Below are 10108 nucleotides of genomic sequence, written 5' to 3'. Positions count from 1 at the left end.
GGCCAACACTGAACCCTGCTTTCTCTTGAAACCATCCAGCCGCAGTGCCCATCAACAACAATATCATATATCTTCCCCCACTTCCTTATCCGGACACCATGGCTTAACCATGTTGGCGCCGGATGGAGTTTATGTGGACACTGAACAGATGATATTAAAGTCAAAATGTCAAAAATACATTTGGCAGCACTTAATCTTTTAATGGAAGGTTTTGTAAATCTCAAAATGCAAGAGTATGGGCAAATGTATGCGTGTTTGTGCAAATTTGTGTATGCTTGTTTCATTTGGCACAGTTGAGTTGAAAAAGACTTACAGTGAGTAAAACTGGAAAGGCAGATGTGTTCAACAGCTTTTGGTCAATGTTCACTACTTAATTGGAAGGACATTCTACATTTTGCAGAATTTAAAACTATCATATTGGGCATATTACCACCTACTTTGTTGAATTGAGGAGCATCTGAGATTTGAAATAGGGGGGAGGTCACTTGAAAATATGTTTATCAATGGTGAATCCAACAGAGACACAGTAATTTGTTTCAGAGCTCGCTTCTGACACACACTGTGGCTTTTATCACTGCAAAATATGTTAAAACCCGAGACAAAGCTGTGTGATATTGCAAAAAGGATTTGTACACTTGTGGATGTCTTTCCTGCTATCCCGCCATTCCTCCCACGGCAGGTCTCTCACACATGTGTCGAGAGTTGTCTCCTGGGGACTCTGTGCTCGTATCCCTGAATGCTGTTAAACTACATTAATCCACTTTTTAACCACCGAACTCCTCAATAATTCATAAACAGTGTCAAACATTCCCTTTTAAAGATTTACACTTGTTAAACCAAAAGAATGTCCGATATTCATGTAAAGACAGGGCTAAAGGATAGGAAGGATGTTTTGTCCTCTGCTGGAATATTGAGTTACAGTTAAGGCCATGTGTCTGACATTTATTCAACAGAAAATAGGATTATTCATAGCATTACCAACTGTAAAATAAATGTATGCCATGTGAAACAAAATAAGATTTACCCTAGTTAGCCCCCAAATAAAAAATACATACATTATAAAGTATATAAAATGTCTTCACTAACTGAGGTAATTTTAACCATATATTAAATATTTTTCAATATCCCTTGAATTGTTTTACACTGGTTTTTTAATTAAGTATATTTATTGATCACATTTTATGTAGAGGGACTTGATTTATTATTCGGAGAGTGCCTGGTGATCTAATGTATGCTAGCTTATATAATCTATATATTTATTTAATTTAAATCAAACCTGATTTGACTAAATTCAAATTGACTAAAATATGAAGCACAGAACAAATTAACTCACTAAGCACTAGAGAGATCTTTGTGGAGGTTTAAATTTGCAAACCAATCAGTTGTTTAGAGGCAAACACTATGCATTTACATTACAGTATATGTGTGCTGCTGATTGGAAGATGTACTAGTACAATGTATACTTTTATATTATATATATATATATAAAAAGTAACAAAGCCAGCAGTAAGAGGCAAGTCACTGGGTTTGGGAGTCTGGAACAAGCTAGCTAGCCAGAGTGTAGAGGCCAATCAATCCCCAGAGATACTTTAAGAAATGGCTTGCACTTCTCAAATCAATAAGATACTATCAAACAAAATAACAAAACAGATTGAATAATCTCCTCTCATTTGTAACCTGTCATATGTTCTTGATTATATATGCTCTCCTATTCATATCGGAGGTGACTAGTTACTACGTTAGAATATTTAAAGCATATTGACTGCCTCTGACAAGAAGCTACAGGTACTTCAATATTCAAAACGCTTTGTGACTGTCAGTTGTATCGATTAGTAAGCAAGAAAGAACATAGTTTTTGGAATTCAGACAAGACAAAGGACAGAATTATTGACGCCCCACCCAACTTGATTGGAGAACATTTTTGAAAAACTTCTAAACACACATCATTCATAAAATCTTAAATGTACAAATGCAGAACAGCAGCAATCAGTCATTTCTGGCTGACAGAAGGCCCAAATGTAAGTGTTAAATGTGCTGAGCAATATGTAATCCCAAATTCAACTGGAGGCAGTGCTAGTGGCTGGGGCTCTGGACTCCTGAATGGAGAGTTGTGGGTTCAGTCACAGGTGGGGGACACTGCTGTTGTACCCCTGAGCAAGGTACAGTGCCTAGATTGCTCCAGTAAATGCCCAGTTGTATAAATGGGTAAATGTTAAAGTGATATATTGTATGAACTTTATGATGCCCTGGATAAGGGCAATATAATTCCTAGTAAGTGCCACGTTTCAGCGTGGTATACATTTGCATTCTCTTAATTTGTATGCATAGTGTAATTTTACAGAAAATCAACAAGACCCAAAAATTAAGCAAAATAAGTTGTCACAGAAACCCTGTACATTTTGCATACAAGCCTGATTGGACTTCTGTTTTGGCAATTTGCTTATCAATAATACAAAAATAATAAATGGAAACTACTGCTTCTTGTTCTTACACTTGGGTCGTTTCTGTTTCAGTATGGGCTCATCAATTCCATCATTTGTATACTATACAGACTAACACCGAAAACTACTGGCACAATTCTAGCCATTTCTATGCAAATGTAAGTATTCTGTGAACACTAACCATAAAAATAGACCTAACCGAAAACTAAGTAATGTGGTTATTTTATATAAAACAATCAGAAGTGCCTCCACACCCAACAGGAAATCTTGAGAACAGCCAAGCATGCAGTGACATCAGAAATAAGGAATGGCCCACCTGTCCACTTCAGAAACGGGTTAAAAAACACATCCCTGAAACGTGATCTAGAATGAGGCGGCTGCTGTCCTGTTTGTGGTGGTTGTTTACTTTTTATAAGTGTCCAATCAGCATCAATTATTCAGAGCTGGAAACCAACAAGGTCGTTTTTTGGCAGAGACTTTGTCAGTCCACCTCACTTATGATTTTCTTTTTTTTGGTCCTTTTTTTTTTAATGAGCCTGATCTGAGGAAATTGTGACTTTCTTCTTTTCTTATGAATGGCTTGACCTGCTGAATGTTAATACCTCAATCAGTAGAATAAGTGCCTCCCAATCTGTTCACTGTCAGCTCCCATCAACTGCAGGGTCAGAAAAGCTAAAGAGGAACAAGGCTGTGGTACATTTGAACTTAACCTTGCTCTCCTGAGGAAGGACATGGCAATTAGCACAGGGATCAGCATCAAAAAGAACAACTCAGCATGAAGCTCGTCTAATTAGTCATATGAACTGAGGGCTTCCTTCACTGCCTCCTCAACGGCCCATGCTTGTCAACTCTACACTGGCTGCGATGATTCTTGTTGGGTTTGTGATCCTGGGGTAGTGAAGGATATATAAAATCAGTAGTATTATTATAAATAATTATTAATAATATGATTATGCTTATTTTGTTGTTGTTGTGTTCCTGCATTGAACGGGTTAGGTGTCAGAGTGGCTGAAATAAAGTTGGTTGCAAAATGTATGGTGTGTTGTTTTGTTAGTTCATGTTGGTCATCTTTAATAATAAGTTTAAACAAATCATGATTATTTCAGAGATGAATATGTGTTTGCAGGACACATGGTGTGGACTGACAGTGTCCCACCTGATATTCTTCAGTTGCCTTTTATGAGTGATGGGGTTATTACAGATAAGACCTTTGGTTCTCAGTTTGAGTTTTAACTTTTGGTGTTTGAATAATCGTCAATGTTCCTTTTCCACTCTGTAGATCCTATTTACGTTAAATATCAGATCAAAGTATTTACTGGTTAATTATACCTTTGTAATTATACTAGAGTATGTAGGCATGCACTTAAAATTCCTGTGATCTACTAAAGAAAGTATATCTAGCATTTAAGGCTTTATGGGCACTATAAAAAAACAAACATACCCCCAAACACACACACACACACTTTCTTAGTTTGTTTTCATATATAATTTGCAATGTTTCGCTTTCTGGAGATCAGTTTTGAATCATTTTTGAATATGCAAATTCTTCTGTCTCAAGAGGTAAGGCTGAGAGACATCCCTTGCACCCTGGTATGAACAGCAGACAGTGAAACACTGATCCACAACATCAGACAATACAGACAGCTGAAATTAGATATGAAAAACAAATTAGCAAACTGGGACACACACACACACACAGATTTATTTTTAGGAGGATGCAGGTCCAGTTAAATGGTCCATGACCACACTAATTATCATACTTCTCATGGTATGTTTTTGCAAACAGTGTTTGAATTAGAGAAATGTCACTTTAAGGTGAACTATGGAAACAAGGCACATTTAAACTGAAATGTTAAAATGGCAAGAGCATAGCATTTTTATAACTGACATCAACAAATATAAATACAAATAAAATATCAAATAAATAATTATGTTGGTATCACAATGAAAACAAATCTAAAGAATCAAAAATCAAAAGTGAATTTTGTACATAATTTGTACATAAATACATTTTTTTTTGCAGATCCCCTTAATTAAGTACACAAGCAACATTTTAAAGCATTACAAAAGTGCAGTAATATAATGAACACAAAATACATTTTAAAGCATTACATAATTGCCATAGGACAATCTAATAAAAACATTTAATCCTACAGTAAAACTAATACACCAGGTTTGCAAGAACTGTGCCCACCTCACAGACACGACTCATGTCTTAAGCCATCAACTGTAATAAACAAACAAAATCTGCTATTGGAAAAACACTAATATTTCATTGTCAACAGATGTAAATCAGTAGGATATTCTGGTGCCTTTAATGAATGCCCTGTATTTGAATAATGCCGCACCATGATCGGGCACCACAATATAGAGATGCAAAACTGGGAAAAGTGAGAAGGTGGTGGAAGTCCACCCCCCCACCTATATCTTTGATACCTACCAGCTGTCAGACAACAGAGGAATTGGCACGGAGAAGACCTATCGCTGATTAATTGATTATTTCTCCATGTGTGAAGATGAATAATTGATTATTACTTCATGTGTGAAGATGAATAAACTTTCTTTTAGCTTTGGAAGTGAATAACTGTACTTTTACAGATCTCAGTGTCCTGTCACTTGACTTCCTCAACCTTCGGGCACAGTAAATGCATAGTTCTACGCATTCTTTTCCTTGACAATACATATAAATGAAACTCATGAAAATGTACATACACACATTCCTATGAAACACTACCCTTATAATGTAAAGCTTAATAAAGCGCACACTCTCTGCAGTTTGTAATACGTGATTCGTGGAATTAATTACATGCATTACATATCACAGTATTTCCCAAACAGTCTGCTATCACATTGGTGTGCCATGGAATTTGTTAAGCCAAAAAAAAAAAAAAAAAAAAACCCTAGCCAACACCAAAATGGTGTAAGCCCATAAAACTGTACATGGAATTAAGCTAACTGTAACTCTACAATTAACCCTAACTTAACAGAAGCCTAAGCTTAGTGATGACTCCAACCATAACCCTAGCTCAGACCAAATCTTAAAACTAATTTGATATGTCAGCATTGTTGTACTTAACCTATAAATTGCTACAAACTAAATTAACCAATTCATTTTCTATATTTAATCTGTCTACCACTAACAAAATCTACCATTGTCATTTATTGTGCTGTGAGTTTGAAGTTAACCAGGAAAATCTTAATTTATAATGGTGAGTAAGTGTTTGAGAAATTGGAAAACAAACTACACATATTACGTTATATATAATGATGTGCGTGTGTGTCATTCATTTCAATGCAGTTTCACTTTCGGACTCTAGGAAAGTTTAACAAGGAGACCAAAGATTAATTCAAACATGCACAATTAGTTTTTTTCAGTAAGATAGCACACCTCTTCAAATGTCAATGATGCATCTTACATGAATATTCATTATTTTTATATATATATTTAACTGCAATTTATTTTATTTTCAAACAGAGTAGCCTACTTTGAATTGTCAGTCAAGTAAACAGAACATGTCTTGCAATTTTATAACATTTTGTTGTTTAACCAGAAATCCATGTTTATCAACTGAATTAACAACAAGTGCAAATAATTTTGATATTCTTACCTTGTTCATGTTTTCATTTAATTTTGTCAGGCATCCCTAGAAAACCTGCCAGTCCTTTTCTTCTTTCTCACTAGAAACACAAACGTATGCATCTGTCAGAAGAATGCAAGAGTGGACGGTTTCCATTTTCTTGTTTTTGTGAAATAAATTTTAGGCATGTTGGAATAGTAGATCATTTCATCACTTTTGGATGATTGGACAAATATGTTTTGCCTGCTTTACAATGACTACTGCCTAACTTTTAAAACATATGAACGTTGCCTAAGGAAATAAACACCTGAGCCTGTGAGGACATGTAATTTAACGGATTATAAACTAAAGAAAGAGAACGTGTAGAACGTGTATATTATCTGTGTAAGTTTGCATGTGCATATGTGGGGTTTACATGTTTTTATAAGTGTACAGAAATGAGTTCACAGGGTACCTGAAATAAATCCTGTGCTAATGGTGTCAGCCCCTGGGATTGCCTTGGTTGGTCATAATTTGATTATAGTGGAGATCAGGCGAGAGGCACAATACAACAGCCATTTCATTACCCCGGAATTATTCAATTCGATCAGCTGTCATGTTGTTGGCGTTTTTCTTTCTTCTTTGCTTTTATCTCTATTTTTTTCCACTCACTCATTTATAGACGGCCGTATCACATTATAGCTGCTTTCAGTACACAACATTTATTATTTAGAAAATAATTAATCAATCAATTCATTCATATTTTTTAAATACTCACCTAAATATCGACATTATTGGACTATTGCTTTTCTGTTTTGATAAACGAAAAGGAAAATTATATTAAACCAAATATCTAATTTTAAAAATAATGAAAGGTCTACCATTGTTGAAATCGTCTTAAACCCAATGCCATAGGAGGGTTTGTCGCATACCTCAATTCAAAACCAGAGAGCCTACCTTTTGTATTTGGAAGATTTAAAACAAACCTAAAAAATAAAGGAAACCCGATCAAATGGCAAATGTCAGTGTATACAATGCTGGTCTTGACAGAAGCGATAATAATATAAATACATTGCACCCTCGCCGTGGAGAGACCTGATTTAAATCAACAACAACGAAAGTTACATTTTAAAGTAGATCTATTTTTTCCAAATATTTTGTAGATAATGACGCAGTTATTAGTAGTAGTACATTATCAACATCATTAGAATAATAAATTATAACAAAATAAATAATGTCTGCCGACATGTATTCTAAAATATGGACGTTTCACGGGTATACATGTTTACGAAAATGCAGCCAAGGTGGTTAGACAAAGAAATACATTAATCCAACCAAATCGCATTCTCTATTTATTATTATTATTATTATTATTATTATTATTATTATTATTATTATTATTAACAATCATATTTTAGATGTAAACTTCCTATTCAGGCTTTCATATGATGCACCCATTTCTCATTTACATATATGCATATCTTGTAATTAGAATTGGATGCAAGTAAACCCAAACCTCCTTTTGGAGCTAAATGGATTTTATATTTAAAACCGGCTTACAGGGGCACCTGCAGTTTGCCCTAATCTTGTTTTAGAATTTAACACTCCACTCCGCCTACATAAGCAAGCAGGTTTCTATTCATGTATAGCAGAAAGTGAAATGATGTTTCCTATAAATCTACAATATGAGTAAATACTGTTTGTACAAACGAATTAGTATTTCTACTCACACGTACATAACGTATATAAGAACATTTTGACTAAAAAGGTGAAACAACGCACATTACAGTGACCCCCGTGTAGTGATTTATTTTCGGGTCCCCTGTATCTTTAAGAGGCGCCAGGACAGTGGCCCCCAATGTGTGAATAATTTGCAGGCAGGAGTTACACTAAGTGGGGAAGCTTTTAGCACATTATCCGCTGGCAATTGGGAGGTAATCTGATTTGTCCACCCAGGTCCCTTATTATAACTGCGCCATTGGATTTGCATTTCAGAGTCACCTAATGGGTTTAAAATGCTGTAGATCTGTAGCTCTTGTTTATTGAAGCGGCCACCTTTCGGAGGGGGTGACATTGAGAATGGGATGCGATTGTTCATCCACGAAAAACCCAAGTCAGCAATTTTATAAGAGGCATAAGATCTTCTGCAGTAAGTGAAATAGAAAGTGCCCTGTAAAAGATCAGAAATTACATTTTCAACTGCAGGCAAGAAAGGGATGCCAAGAGAGAGGTTTGGTGTATTTTGGAAGTGGTATTCCTGAACGATTTAATAACATTCAGACAATTAAGTAGAATTTGGTATTATTACTAACAATAATAACCAATTTCTTCTGTGTATCAGATAAAGATACTTTTAATTAAATTAACTATGTCACTTGATCTCACTATGGCACATTTTAGTCTATTTTGAATTATCCTACCTATGCATATGTACAATGCGTTATAAATCTTTCAATATGAAGATAGTAAAATGTAAGTTCCAGCAACACAAAAATATCTCAAATACTGTGTCACCAGATGTGGAAAAACTCCCAGGTCTTTTCTGTCGTTTCCTCCGACCTGGTTCACTGGTATCTCACCCAACTTCTCCCCCATTCGGTCAAGTAAGAGTGAGCGCTGTCTGTGGCGCAAAATGGGAGACATGGGACGTCAGAGTCGGGGTCATTTATTACCCAAACAGAAAGGGCCAGCAGAGCCTTGTGAGGATGTCTAGACAGGACTCACTTCCTTATCTGAGCCCGAGAGAGAGAGGAAAAGGGTAAAATACAGATTCTGCTCGAATAAAATAGCCCCCACATTTACAGGAACAATAACACCGCCACCTGCCTGGAAAAATAGTTTCAGCGCCAGTCTTTTCGGTATGATCCTTCCCTCGACTTGGGTCATGAAGATAATTTATAATCAATTGCACCTCTTCACCTGATTATTAACTGTATTCCTTTAATGTCTCCTTTTTCTTATATATATAAACAATGTGGGTGTTACCGTGTAGTATCCCAGGTGCTAATAATTTAAAATGAACGAGAACAAACTTGTTATATAACAAACGAATTAATCTACGAACAAAGTAATATTATATAACAATATTATTTAAAGAAAAATTAAACCACCAAATAATTTAGGTTTTGACAGTTCTAGTATCATGCAGTTTGATTCTTCAAAAGATTACCAATACACTATTTATTGATTTAATATTAATTTGTATTGGCTGCCTAGGTTCGACGTTAGTTTTTGATAAATGTATTGCTGTATTTATTATTAACTACTTTATCCCTTTATATCTGTAAAATAGATGTCTGATATTTCAGCGCTATATCGAGAAACAGTGATGTCTATTTTATTATTGGTTTGAAACGTATAAGCTACTTGTCTTTAAGGCAGATGTTTTTAGCTGTTTTTTTCTAAAGGATTGTGTGGTACCTAAACACCCTGAAAGTGGATCACACAGTACTGGCTCACAAACCCAATTAGTTGTTGATTTTTATCTGCCAATAAATACATACATACATACATACATACATTAAATAATACCAGAAAGGAAATAGAAAAATGTAATCGTGTCATAATTTCGGGTTATTGTTAAAATCGTATAGAAGTGGAAGCTTTAAACATATTCACGGATTATTGAAACACTATGTAGCTATCACCGTTATAGAAGCTAAAGCTACACAACCCCTTAATTTTGCCCTATTTTTCTGTGACTTCTATGCCACAAAAAATATACAAAATGTTTAAGTATAATATGCCTACATGGCAAATATAGATTTATAATTACAATGTTATGAAAAATGCTTTTGTTTTTATTTATATTTTAAAATTATAAAATGTCTAAATTAGTAAACTTGCATTCATTGTGCAGTTATTATTATTAATAATAATAATACAATGACAATGCAGTTGCGCGTATATTATCTTGTGTGACATGAGGTGTCAGATCAGGGTTACACGATCTGAAATTGGGAAGAAAGTCTAACAGGCGGCTCTTTGGTGTGTTGGAGAGGGTAACTGGGAGAAAAGGCTTTCTTTAATGGGCTGGTCTTTACAGCTGTCTGGCTGCTCTCGGTGTGTTGGGTGGTGTAACACAGTGACGTTGAGATGACAGCGCCGATT

Source organism: Amia ocellicauda, chromosome 18 (genome assembly GCF_036373705.1).
Source record: "Amia ocellicauda isolate fAmiCal2 chromosome 18, fAmiCal2.hap1, whole genome shotgun sequence".
Classification (NCBI taxonomy): Eukaryota; Metazoa; Chordata; class Actinopteri; order Amiiformes; family Amiidae; genus Amia; species Amia ocellicauda.
The sequence above is the reverse complement of the archived record's forward strand: the minus strand, read 5'-3'. Positions refer to the sequence as shown.